At 43.8% G+C, this 14078-nt stretch overlaps 1 long non-coding RNA gene across 1 annotated transcript in view; it reads right to left on the bottom strand.

Annotated features, from left to right (window-relative positions):
- LOC128351529 (uncharacterized) overlaps positions 1–3301 on the bottom strand; it is a 28152-nt gene extending 24851 nt beyond the window's left edge. The window contains exon 1 of the long non-coding RNA XR_008319850.1: positions 3198–3301. This is a non-coding gene — a long non-coding RNA (uncharacterized LOC128351529). The remainder of the gene's footprint in view (positions 1–3197) is intronic.
- Between the last annotated feature and the right edge of the window lie 10777 nt (positions 3302–14078).

Here is a 14078-nt window from a genome sequence, read left to right as displayed (position 1 = left end):
CTCCCTCTACCCACAAATGCTTATGTGCAACAATAAATGGTTAGTGTTTTCTTTGCCATGGGCCTTTTTCTTGTTTTTGCTACAGCACAAAGACCTTTTCCCTCCCTGGCATCTCCGAGATAGGGCTGAGAGAGACTCCTGCCTGCAACCTTGGAGAAGCCACTGCCAGTCTATGAAGACAATACTGAGCTAGATAGACCAATGGTCTGACTCAGTATATGGCAGCTTCCTAGGTCCCTATGTTCCTAGATGCTATAGTAATTACTTTTGCTCTGCCTGATCTATCCTTTGCCTTAAGAGGATTCTTTGAAAAATGAATGGAACCAAATGGAAACAGGGTTGGTCAACCTGAAGCTCTCCAGCTGTTGTTGGACTACGACCCCTATCATCACCAGCTGCTAGCTGGGACCCTCTGGTTGGCCACTCCTAGCTTAACCCCAAAATTAAGGGGTTATCTTTCTGAAGGCCTTGAGTCTCAAGCAATTTTTTCTCAACTAAACCATACTGCCATTCAGTCCTCCTAGCCTGCCTTCACTAACCTCAATTCATATCTCTCTGGATTGGTACAATGAATAAACATAGCCTCACCCATATGCACAAGCCAAGCTGCTGCTCCATGCCAGCAATTTTAAATTCTTACTTGCAGATTTGATTGGGATAAAAGCATGAGAACTGTTCTGATAGATATAGATATAGATTAGATATAGATATAGATATAGATCTATCTATCTATCTATCTATCTCATAGGACAAAGTGTATCATTGAATTTAGACACCTATGACTTATTGCAATTCAAATACTAAAAGTATTTCACTACTAGCAGACTCAGCAGAAAGCTACGGGTGGAATGAGAATGAAAACTGAGGCTGTAATCTTATGCATACTTATTTGGGAGTAAGCCTCAATGAACACAGTGGGACTTACTTCTGAGTTAGGTGGAACTGCTGGACATGACCCCATTCCCTCAACAGGCGAGAGAAATAGCTATTGCATTGTGATTTTGTAGCAAACAGACATACTGTGGTAGCTGCAAAGTCTGTTTCACAATGCCTTTGTGTACACTGAAGAAAACCTAGAGATTGTAGTTCATTTTCAAAAACTGGCAAGAGCTGCTTTAACATTGTGCTAGCTAGAGCACACAATTTGATACTCAGAACTCTTAATAAGGCACCAAGCATAGAAGTAATATTTCAGAACAGTTTTAAAAGAACTAGCAAAACTCTATTCAAGGGTGCTTGACCAGTTTAAAACAAACAACCCAAAAGGATGGAAACAGTATTGCAAAGTTCAAGGGGGAATAAAAATATTTTAACACTTTTAGGGTGTTTTCTGTTAATGATAAATGTTTTTGAAATGGCATAATAATCAACCAGTTACACCTCAGGCCACCATCTCATTAACTTTTTATGAATTTAAATAGGTTCAAACTCAGTCAGAATTGAGTGGAGTAAGTTTAAACAAAAGGATAACAGTCACCAGAAAGTTGCTGGTGATTGAGGATCTTTCAAGACCCTCTTGCCTTCTCCTGAAGAACACTGCATCCCTCTGGTAGTGCTGGAAGGAAGCAGGGATAGTCTTGCTGGAATAGGATAAATACACTTCTAGGCACTGGGGAGCGCAGGGCAAGCACGTGAACATCCTCAGAAAGAAAGATAGATGGGTGGCAACTCAACATGGTGCCGTAAATGGGGAGCAGGGGTATGGTATACCTGGCAGTGATGTCATCTGGAATGACATTGAACCTGAATGACACCGTTGCAGGGACAGGCATTTGGTTCCCGAAGGGCAAGTATGTCTCAGTTTGGACCAAAACTGAAGCATCATGCAGCTTGAACTAGTCCAATCAGCCTGGACAGGTAAAGTACCCTAGAGATCCTTGAATTATTCATAATGTTGAATTCCCATATGGAGTGAACAGGAGCCTTAGAAGATATCCAGAAAACCTGAGCATCCTCACTCTAAAATGCAATGGAGGCCAGCTATGTCACCTTAAGTGGTGCAGTGGGAAAATGCTTGACTAGCAAGCAGAAGGTTGCAAGTTCGAATCCCCACTGGTATGTTTCCCAGACTATGTTAACTTACAGTAAGATATCTTACCCAACATAAGATTCTCAAATGGTACAGAATATCAATACTGTATACTTTATCCATTATAACTTGATTGCTAAGCAGATGCTGCAGTTCAAACCATGGAATATAGGTCTGATTTGCCTTGGATGCCATCTCTGCCTTGCATAAAATTGTGCACTTTTATGTAAACTCCATAAATCTTTGGATACCTCTCGTTCTCTAAGAGAGAAACAAATGCAGCAATGATCCCAGTGTGGAAAACATTTGGCCCTAGGGAGTGGAAACTGGTGACCAAATGGGTGTCAACTGCCTGCTCTGCTTATCCCACACTACCAGCGTACTGGAGAGGGTTATTTTCACACAATGTGGGACCTAGACACTTTGCTCTGCCCTATTATTCTTCTAGAGAATTTTCTAGAAAGCAGTTTTCAAGGCCTATCCATGTTTGAAGGAACCCCATGAATCAATCTCAAAATGTATCTGAGCAGGAAAGCTTCATAATGCAGCCTCAAGTCAGGTACATTCAGGGCTCATAAATAACTGGCCTTCTCATTGTGCTGGGGGAAATCCAAGCACTCTTTCAAACCCACTGTCAGGGCTGAGCCATGGGCATAAGCCACTAGCTGGTGCAAAGTCAGAAGCCAGGACTGGTGGGAGCACCAGGCAAGCAGTCAGGACTCAGAGACCAACCCAGTGGCCAGAGGCTGAGCCAAACAAACAGTTAGGAATCAGAGGTCAAACCAGTAGTCAAAGGCAGGGCTGTCCTTAGGGCAGGGCAAGCAGGGTGACCACTCCAGGCCCCACTCTTTTGACCCCCATTAAAATTAACTGGAAGGGGGCCCTGCACATTGTTCCCACTAACAGGGATTCCCAGATGCTGTTGACTACAACTCCCAGAATCCCCAGCTACAATGGCTTTTGCTTGGGGATTATGGGAGTTGTAGTTAACAGCATTTGGGAATCCCTGTTAGAGGGCACACTGGCCCTGCATTGGCTGATTTGTCTCAGGCCCTGCACTCCAACAGGGCCCTTTAATGGCAGCCCTGGTTAAAGGGCAGGGACACACTAGAGGTCAAGTGAGTAGGCAGTGCAAGAACAGAAGGAAACAAGCAGGAAATACACATACCAGAACAAGGAGACCTTGATACTGAGGCAAGGCCTGCTTCGGATTGGAAGCCCCTTGCCTTTCCTGCTACAGGAGGAGCCAATGGGTGATCCCACAGGGAGGGGCTTGCCCAGGGCATAGGCTTAAAAACTTGCTGCAGTGCAGGCAGCTGCCACAAAGGGGCAGCAACACGCAGAGCCTCCAATCAGGTAAAACATGACATTCACATACAAATTATCAATGATTTTCTTCCAAGTGTCCAATTGCTGTATGAGGAACAAGACTGGAATATAAATAGGATCTTTGGAAGAACAAGCATCTGACCTAGATTCTTATTAGACATGCGAGGATTGCCTACTCTGCACCAGTGTTCCCTCTAAGGCATGCACACTCACACGTTTTTCACATGTGTGTGTCCGCTCATATTTTTGTTTCTGCCCACTCAGTTAATTTTAGATCCTGCTCAGGCTGAATCAGGAAGGCCCCACTCTGAATGCATGTGAGCACACACTGGTTTGATACTGCCGCCCAGAACAAAACTCATTCTGCACATAGATGAAAAAAAATTAGACAGAGCACTGCTCTGCACCCCTCTTTTAGTCTTTGCATCTAAGCACCTTGTTGCATAATTTCTCTATGGCCAGGGAACTTGTCCTGGTCTTAAGCTATCCCTGTGTAAGTTTGAATCTCAGCAAATTTGACAATTTTCAGTTCCCTCACAGAATTTGGACTGGGAACTGCTCTGTTTCCCAAGGAATTGAACATTCTGAGCCATCTCAGCCCATCCAAGACTTCACTGCCATTCACGCAATATAATATAGATAGTTAAAGGCTTAAAGTAAATGTTTAGATAGCTTTTAATATTAGTTTAAACAAATCTGCCCCAGAGCCTAATCCTGGAAAGAGAGAGAACCTCTGGGAGAGAATAAGATCTCAAGATTACATACAAAGACCAAGAAGGAAAGGCGGTGGGGGGAGCGCCAGTTGCAACAGCCAATTCAATTGGAGGGGAAATTGACACAGCGAGTATCAGATGTCAGCTATAATTTACTTATATATTAAAGATATCTGGACCAGCCAATATTTGGGAAAGGTAATAAGGTAATAACTACAGATAATTTATTGGATGATAAATATAAGTGGCGCTATGGGGAAATGCTTAACGAACAAGCAGAAGGTTGCCGGTTTGAATCCCCGCTGGTACTATATTGGGCAGCAGTGATATAGGAAGATGCTGAAAGGCATCATCTCATACTGCGCGGGAGAAGGCAATGGTAAGCCCCTCCTGTATTCTAGCAAAGAAAACCATAGGGCTCTATGGGTGCCAGGAGTCAAAATCGTCTCGACGGCACACTTTACCTTTAAATATAAAAGAGCAAACTACTCAAAATTATTAGGATGGGTTTAATAGGCAGAAAGGGATCAATAAACTACGACACAGAGACATGTATATGTGGTTCAGATACCAGGAACATCAAATATAATTTGAAATGGAAGCTTTACATGGACTAAAGACTGAGAAATTATTTACATTAAACCTGACATTACCTTAAAAAATGGTCAAAGTTGCTGGCTGTTAGGAAAACAAACAGAAGCTGCTACAAGCAATGACAATATACTGGCATATTAAAAGCATCAAGAAGCATCAGCAGTAACTAATTGGTGGTATACCCACTGCAGCCTGTATAAGTACAGAGGCCATACTGACTCAGATGTTGCAGGAATTATTGGCCAGGGCTGAACAACTCAAATGCCCAAGTGGGCCGGAATGAACCACAACTTAGCGTGTGGGGGCCGAGGTCAATTTTCAGCACATCAATTATTGGATTAAAATTAATTATTAAGAATATTAAAGCAAGGAGCAGAGGGTTGGAGTCAGGCAGGAAGGTGAGGGGAAAGAGGGATGAAGGATGGTGTCAGTAAGTGTGCGACCAGCAAGGCAGGTGGGGGGCACCTGGTCTCAAGCAGCCAATTGTGTTGAGCCACTGCTGCTTGCCAGGGGGACAGGCCAAGAGCTCTTCATGGTTCTTGCTGTCACTGCAAAACATTCCTTCTTGTGGGTGAACACAGAAGTCCTCGTGGGCCAGATCTGGCTGCCGGGCCTTATGTTGTGCAGGCCTGAATTATTCTTACAGACTGAGGCTGTGCTCACAATCATGGCTGGGGCAGGGAGAGCAGGTGGGGGCAAAGGCAGGGATGAACCGACCTTCCCCCCAGATGACCAACAATGTTCTCCAGCATGCTGGCACGCACCCACACAATCCGCGCTGCTCAGAGCAGTGGAGGCCGAGAAAATGAGTCCCAGCCTCCAGGAATCCCAAAATGCACCGTGTGAACAGCACAGTGCATTGGGGGATTCCTTTGTGAGCTGAGTGCTTTAGACACCCGACTTTGTGTGTGCTCGAGCTGCATGCAGCCCGAATACACACACGACCCTGGATTGCACCCTTAACCCTGGCTAAAGGCTGGGGTAAAAAGGCAAGTTAGGCGGGGCGGCAGTGCTGGGATCAACCTTGAACCCGGCACTCCACAGGGGCAGCCCAACCCAGGCTTGGCTGCCCTAGCCTGGGTTAGGCTGCTTGTGAGAACAGCCTCACTGTGTTTCCAGAGTTCCTACCCATGTGCCAGGAGAGAAGGGAAGGGACACCAAAATTCCAACTGGCAAAGCATTGTGGGAAAGAATATGCAGCAAGGAAGCCTTAAGAAAGGGAATAAGATTTAATGGGAATGCAATCGGAAAATGGAAGTAATTCCTGGGGCATAACATGGCACAGTTGTGCACCTATGGCTGCCTGTCAGAGCTGGCCCTATTTTGTTTATAGATTTATATCCTGCCTTTTTCAGTCGACTCCAGGCAGCTAACACAGATAACTAAAATCCAACAATAATAGAAGTATATTAGAACAGACACAGTAGTACCAAAAGCAATAAGATATAAAAGCAGAGAGGGATAAAAACCAATAAAACTAACAAAAACTGGAGCAGCTTAAGAGATATTGGAGAAGGCCTTCCAAAAGAAAAGTATTTCCAGATTCCTTTGAAAAATTGTCAAGGAAGGCACCACAGAGGAATAGTGACAAGGAGTTCCATGGAGAGGGTGCTATCAATGAGAAGGATCAGTGTCCTCCAGCTTCTTCCTTCTCACTACTAAATCAGTAAGAATGGAAGGTGCAGTGGCTCTTGACCCAATTGGGCCCATGAGTTTGTGTGGCCCAATTGGACAGAACTATTGTGGCCTTCTACTTCTGACCATCATGGACAAAAGAAAAGAATCAGACCACTGGCCTATCTAGCTCAGTATTGTCTAGAAGTGATTGCCAGAAGCTCTCCAATGTTTCAGGCAGGAGTCTTTCCCAGCCCTACCTGGAGGTTATTCACACTTGGCTTCAGGCTTCGGGGTAAATGTTGAGTGAGTGTACCCTTCGAAATACACTCGCGGCATTGAGGGAAGCAGCCCCTCCCCTCTGGTCTCGGCTTCCGTTTTTGCAGTTCCACATGGCCGACATCCGTGTTTTCCTTCCTAGCCAATGGGGTGTGGTGGGGGTAGAGAGAGTTCCCTGCAGAGAAAGATCTGCATTTCTGAAGAGACCATGCCTTCTATCATGCTAATAATTCTATGTCAGCGCCTCTCCCTGTTTGCTCCAGTGTTTTCAGGAAAAGTAGCTTAAAACCAGCATTTTAAAAATTCGGAAATACCTCGAGATAAGCTAGAATTCGCATCACAAAGCCCGACTTGTGTGTGGAGTGGGTCCAAGGATCTCGTTGGGAGTTTGGGGTAAGTTTGGTTGGCGTGTGAATGAACACACTCTCTCCTGAAGGAGATTCAGGGCAGATGCCCCATGTGGAAAGCCTCCTGGAGATACAAGGCATTTAACCTGGAACCTTCTGCATGCAGAGCAGATGTTTTACCACTGAGCTACAGCTTGTGGTTTAGTGTGTGTCAGGGGCGGTTAGTTTCACTTCTGAGTGTGATTTCATCTGAGCCTGAGTCAAAATTGTTTGCACATTCCAGATTTTCAAATTTATTGAAAATGCTCCTCCTTTTGGTTATCTTAGCACCTGTCTCATAAATCTTCTTCACTTATCAGAGCTGCTTAACTTCAGCCCTCCTGCAGATGTTGGCCTACATTTCCCATAATCCCTGGCTATCAGCCACTGTGGCTGGGGATTATGGAAGCTGTAGTCCAAAAACAGCTCGGGGTCCTAAGATGAGCAGGCCTGATTTAGATATTGTGAAACATTTCACTAAGCTCAGTGATGTCATATCAAGCAACTTTATATGATGGCATTCCTGTTGGGCTAAATTTGATTGGCTCTGTTGACCTACACTATTTTATTTACTTAAGCTTAGTAACATAACTGTACCATGCCTAACTGTATAATAACAACCTATTTGCTACATGATATCTGATTTGCTGTCTAGAACCATGTGATCTAATCTCAGCAATTATTGTCAGATACTGAAGCAATACAGGTACTGAAGTGCCACCACAGAAACTGTGGGGAAATTGTGGAAAACTGTTTCTGAACAACCACAGATTTCCACACCCCTCACCCACCCCCAAATTAGCTAGTGTTGTCCAACCACACACAAAAAATCTATCCCTTCAATGTGCAAATTTCAAAATGAAAATCCACGAGTTTGGGGCATCCTTAGTATTATCTTATGAAAAGCAATTTCAACTGCATAAATGGTTTCCGATCCAAGAGGCTGTCTGCTTAGCTGTAGAAAATGCTGTTACTATCTTACTGCTATTTGAAGCATTTAACCAAAAGGATAAGCATTGTAATTTGAGCCTCCATCCGTCTCCTGTGATAGAATTAATTATTTCCTTCCAGCACCATTGTGCTTAGAGCATTTAAGCCAGCAATGTCCATGACTGTCTTGTCAAGCTTGATTGCTTTTATGTCACACCAGGAAATGGGAACAGTTTTATAAAGTGAAATGGTGATGGCTGCTTTTACCTTTTACATGTCTGTACTTCATTCAGATAGTTGTGTCTGATGGCATCTCCCATTTATACTTCTGCTGTGTTGGATAGTTGAAAGAAATGTGAATAAAGTGTAAAAAAAATCAGCAGTAGGAAAATGCGAAGGCCAAACTGCTTTTTAGAAATGCCTAACTGTATAATAACAATAGAGATGAACATATTGTTATTGTCACTCAGGGCCAAACTATACATGACATTTAAAGGATTATAAACCCTGATGGGCTTGGTTCTTTTTTCTTTAGACCATAGCAGCTAGATTGGGACCCCCTGCCATGTCCCTGATCCACAAGAGGTCCAGTCCGGCTGCTCTTTACCCAAAGTGAGGGGGGGGGGACTTCCATGGGTACCTATGAGAGACCTCCTCCCCAGAGAAAATAGCAGCCAGATTGCACTGCCTCCCCTGCCAGGACTATGATATGGGGTAGGTTTAAAGCCTCCATACCCCCCACCCCCACCCCCACCCCCACACACACTAGGGTCCTGAATCATGGGACAGAGGAAGTGGTGAGGCCATAATTGCTTGTCAAAAAAATGAATTTTTTTGGGGGGGGGATTGCTTTTCACCAGGTGAACATTGCTTTTCACCAGGCCTCTGGTGCTGCCCCATTTGTCCAAATTGAAGACAGCCTACAGCCCCTGAGAAGTTTACTTCCCACTTCATTCCTGCACCCAGTTCCTGGTGGCTTGTAGGGTAAGGATTGGGAACATATTCCACATTCCCTTGCTACAACGGAGCAATCCTCAGAAGACAAAAGAGAGACATTTCATCCCTCAGTGGTGTTCCTGTTAGGCCACCCATTGTCCCCATAATGGTGTTCCTTTAGGGTCACTCATTGTAAGGGATGGTGGGCACTTTTACTTCTACCACATGATCATCTTCAAATGCAGCACTTTACTGTTCCTCATAGGAATGAATGGTAGCCATTCACTTGTATAACTATGGTGGGGATCCGGATGTAGATAAGCCCAGACAAGGCTGAGCTAATGATGGTCAACCCATAGCAGACCTGTTCAGACATTATGTTGTACTTGCGTTCAGATGTCTGTGCACTGAAACATGTTTTTCTGTGAATGACTGTACCTTTGCTCATTCAAAAAGTGAATCTGGGTACAGGCCCTCTGAAATGCAGGATACAGAGAGGAAGTGTCCTGCTGTGCCAGCCTTAATTACCTGTGTTCAGCATAACATGCGAATAATCCACATGTTATGCTGAACACAGGTAATTAAGGCAGGTACAGCAGGACACAATATCTGTATCTGTGTACACTGCATGCAGATTGTATGAGTTTAAAATAATTTTTGAAATTGGGCTTTTGTGTCTTGGAAAAGATGGGAATACTGCTAATAAGTGGTGTTCAGCATATCCTAGTTTTTCATGCTCAGAGCCTTGAATTATTCCTGGATCTGCAGTTATGCCTATAAGCCCAGGTTGCAGTGGTGGAACATAGGGAACTTCCATATACTGAGTCAGGCCATAAGTCCATCTAGCTTAGTATTGTCTACACAGACTGGCAGCAGATTCTCCAAGGTTGCAGGCAGGTGTCTCTCTCAGCCCTGTCTTGAAGATGCCAGGGAGGGAACTTGGAACTTTCTGCTCTTCCCAGAGCGGCTCCATCCCCTAAGGGAATATCTTAGAGTGCTCACACATCAAGTCTCCCATTCATATGCAACCAGGGCAGACCCTGCTTAGCTAAGGGGACAAGTCATGATTGCTACCATAAGACCAGCTCTCATCTCCTGGCATAGTGGCCTGGCATGTCTTTCAGAAGCTCTATCTTGTGAAAAGGTTGCAGCCTTTCTTATCCAGCCATGGTTTGGCAACTCATTCATGTCTTTGTAACCACAAGGCTAGACTACTGGATACTTCCACTAGTTCCTTCAGCACCTACCCACCCCTCAGCTCCTGCAATACATTCTGCTGAGAACTGGGTGGCATTGAGAAAGGTGGGGAGCCTATCTTCAAAATGTAACATTTGATCCCTGCGCCATCTCTTCCCTACTCTCAGATCAGGCAGAGATTAAAAAAAGACATTTGTTCTGAGGACCATGTGAGATACTTCAATGGGCTGAAGTTGTGATCAAAGAAGGGAAACCTATCTGTGCCTGGAAAAATACTCTCTCTGTTTTCAACAGAAAGAGTGGCTTTCATCCAAAGTGCATGATCATGGGTGTCATCACATGACCCCTGGTAATGTATACAAAGCTTACTGCAAATGAACCATCTGAGTGATATTTTATACTAAGATTTCTGAGAGAAAACAGATATGTGAGGTTCTGTGTCTGGAAAAAACTAAAGCAGAATGTATAAGTATCTGATCAGCTGTTGTACCATTATTTGAGAGCAAATGGAATTCTTTGTTTCACTGTAAATGTTAAATGAGTGGCTTGACTACACAGGGCATAGAATTGACACTCTTGGCAGTTCACTTAAAATGTAAGTGAAGCAAAATAAGTGACATTTAAAGAAACTGTCTGTGCATATTGCATAGCCTCACAGGGATTAGGATTTGAGCTAAGAAATGGGTATTGACACCGCAGTAAAGTGCTTTAGAACATAAGAACAGCCCAGCTGGATCAGGCCCAAGGCCCATCCAGTCCAGCATCCTGCTTCACACAGTGGCCTACCAGATGCCAGTGGAAAGCCCACAGGCAAGAGCTGAAGGCATGTCCTCTCTCCTACTGCTACTCCCCTGCAACTGATTTTTAGAAGCATCTTGCCTCCTAAGGGCTGGAGGTAGCCTATAGCCGTCAGACTAGTAGCCATTGATAGACCTGTCCTCCATGTATTTGTCTAAGCCCCTTTTAAAACCATCCAAGCTAGTGGCCAACACCAATCCTATGGCAAAGAGTTCCATAGTTTAATTATGCACTGTGTGAAAAAGTATTTCCTTTTCTTGGGCTTAAATTCCCAGTCTTCAGTTTCATGGAATGACCCCTGGTTCTAGTGTTGTAAAATAGAGAGAAAAATTTATCTCTGTCCACTCTCTCTACTCCATGCATAATTTTATACTCTTCTATCACGTCTTCCCGTAGTCACCTCTTTTCCAAACTAAAAAGCCACTGGTATTGTAGCCTTGCCTCATAAGGAAGGTGCACCAGGCTTTGGATCATCTTGGTTGCCTTCTTCTGCACCTTTTCTAGTTCTACAATGTCTTTCTTGAGATATGGTGACCAGAACTGCTTGCAGAACTTCAAATGTGGCCACACCATAGATTTGTATAAGGGCATTATAATGTTAGCATTTTTATTTTCATTCCTCTTTCTAATGATGCCTAGTATTGATTTTGCCTTTTTCACAGCTGCCGCACACTGAGTCGACACTTTCAACGAGCTATCCACCACAACCCCAAGATCTCTCTCCTAGTCAGTCACCAACAGCTCAGACCCCATCAGTGGATATGTGAAGTTGGGAGTTTTTGCCCCTATGTGCATCACTTTACACTTATTTACATTGAACTGCATTTGCCATTTTGTTGCCCATTCCCACAGTTTGGAGAGATCCTTTTGAAGCTCCTAGCAATCTGTTGTAGATTTCACTACTTTAAATAGTTTAGTGCCATCTGCATATTTGGCCACTTCACTGATTACCCCAACTTCTAGATCATTTATTGTTACGGACACATGTACCCCAACCTTGGACTTAAAGGTACCAACTCAGAAGTATATGGAATTCAGGCCTGTGTCTGATTTATTTTATATTAAGAGTTCAATTAAATGCCTGAACTTGAGGTGAACATGATGCCCAGATCACATGACTGCCCAGTAAATGATTTGTAGAGGTAGCGGTAATCTAACATTGGTTATCAGTGTTTATGGAACTGACAGGATGCTTCTGCCTTAGTCAAATGTGTTGATTAACTTGCCTCACACATGTACCCCTTTTTTATGTTACTTTAAATATTATCTTGTTATAATTACACACTAGATAGAGGTACACAAGAAATAATGTAATGGGACCAGGCTAGCAAAATCTGGGACAAGAGAAGGGGCCCCTTTGCAACTCAGAGATGCAGATTTGCTTTGGGCAATGTCCCCTCCTCAAGATAGCAGCTAACAGAAGATGGGATTAAGATCTCTCTGGACTGACCAAATATCCTGAGCTAATTTTGGTAATTAAAAGACAATATTCAGAGGATAGCAGGAACAGACGCCTTTTTGTGATCCAGAAGACTCAAATGGACATCAAAGGATGGAACCACTATAAGAAGGAGTCTCTGGACATAGCAGATGCGCAGTCTTGTGCCTACAAGCAATCTTGTGCCTACATGAAAGACCTGCTCACAAGCAATCCCAGAGTTTGCTGCTAAGCCACGGGGCATCAAGCAGGAACTCTGTCCATGGACAGGAGCTGTCTGTGACTTCTACTGTGCAGTGAGAAGTCAAGACTTCCCCAGCCATGGTGCTCTGACTCTCAGCCGTGCTCTGAGCAAACTGCATGCTTGATCCAAAGCTCCTGTCTCCAACCAAAGGCCTTGCTCCTTCAGCTGAAGAGATCCACCGCTCTCAAGTCTCTCTGATCCTGGTAATATGCTGCCCTTACAAGCCTTGAATCCCTTCCTCCCTTCCCCTTCTTCTGCTCCCTTCCCCTCGTCCCTCTACTAATTCCTGATCTCCCCAAACCATGCCAGTCCTCAGCCTTCCTTACCCCCCCCCCTTTTTCTGTCTATATCTGAATTATATTAGGCTTTAGGAAAATTTAATACACACACATATGTTAGTTAGGAACACGGGTTGAACATTGGTGCTGGCTAGGATGTTCTGTTTAAATACTGTTAGTAATATTGATAGAGTGTTCTGCTTTCTGCTCAGCTAGAATTGATGTTGTTATTCTTTTATACTCAATAAAGCCCATTGAATCCTTTTAGGAGTGGTTTGATCTCCTTTCTTCCTTGTGCCCAGATCCTACATGGTCACTATATAAAAGAACTTGGTCACTTGGTGACACTATGGGACAGGCCTAATTGTGTATGCTAGCTAATGAGCATATTTAGTATATAAACCAGGCCTGGACGGTAACATTATGAGGAAGTTAAAGAGCACTGGTCCCAGTACAAATCCCTGGGGGACTCAACATCTAGCTTCTCTCCACTGTGAAAACTGTCCATTTATTCCTACCCTCTGTTTCCTGTCCTTCAATCAGTTGCCAATCCACACATGAGCCTGTCCCCTTATCCCATAACTGCCAAGTTTACTTAGTGGGGATTGAGGAACCTTGTCAAAAGCTTTTTGGAAATCCATGTATACTATGTCAACCAGATCACCTTTATCCACATGTCTGTTGACGCTCTCAGAGAACTCCAAAAGTTTAGTGAGCCAAGACTTGCCCTTGCAGAAGCCATGCTAAGGCCTGTTCTTCTATAGGTCAAACAATTTTGTCCTTAAGTATGTTTTTAGAAAGTATGCTTTTAGAAAGTATGCTTTTCTTTCTGTTGAAGCTGATTAATCAATTGAGAACATGTTTGATATTACACTTATGGATGAATGGTGCATTTCTTCCTTGGTGTTTGATGAGAATTACAGGAAAACATACATTTACAGTGCGCATGGATGACTTTAGTGTTCAAAGACTAAATTTATAGGGGTGAGCAAAAGAATCTTCTCATTTAGGTCAAGGATTAAGAGCTTAATGAGGGCATGAAAGAGACCATAGAAACCCAAAGGAACCATTTTCAGAAGCATTATGCCATAGGAACTGACATTAGCAGTACTTGGAACCAGACCTGCTTGTTTTTTAGATGAAATATACTCCAAGTAGGAGGTTTAGACCTTGTGCAGATACAACACTGTATGGGGACACCTTGGAGGCTTTCACACTGTTCTCCATTTGCTCCACCACTCTCCTCCCTCCCTCTCACACAGTCATTTTGGATTCATACATTCCCCCCATCAATGCAATGAACACACTGGATG

This window comes from Hemicordylus capensis, chromosome 3 (assembly GCF_027244095.1).
Source record: "Hemicordylus capensis ecotype Gifberg chromosome 3, rHemCap1.1.pri, whole genome shotgun sequence".
Classification (NCBI taxonomy): domain Eukaryota; kingdom Metazoa; phylum Chordata; class Lepidosauria; order Squamata; family Cordylidae; genus Hemicordylus; species Hemicordylus capensis.
Note: the sequence above shows the minus strand (reverse complement) of the source record. Positions and strands in the feature narration are given on the sequence as shown.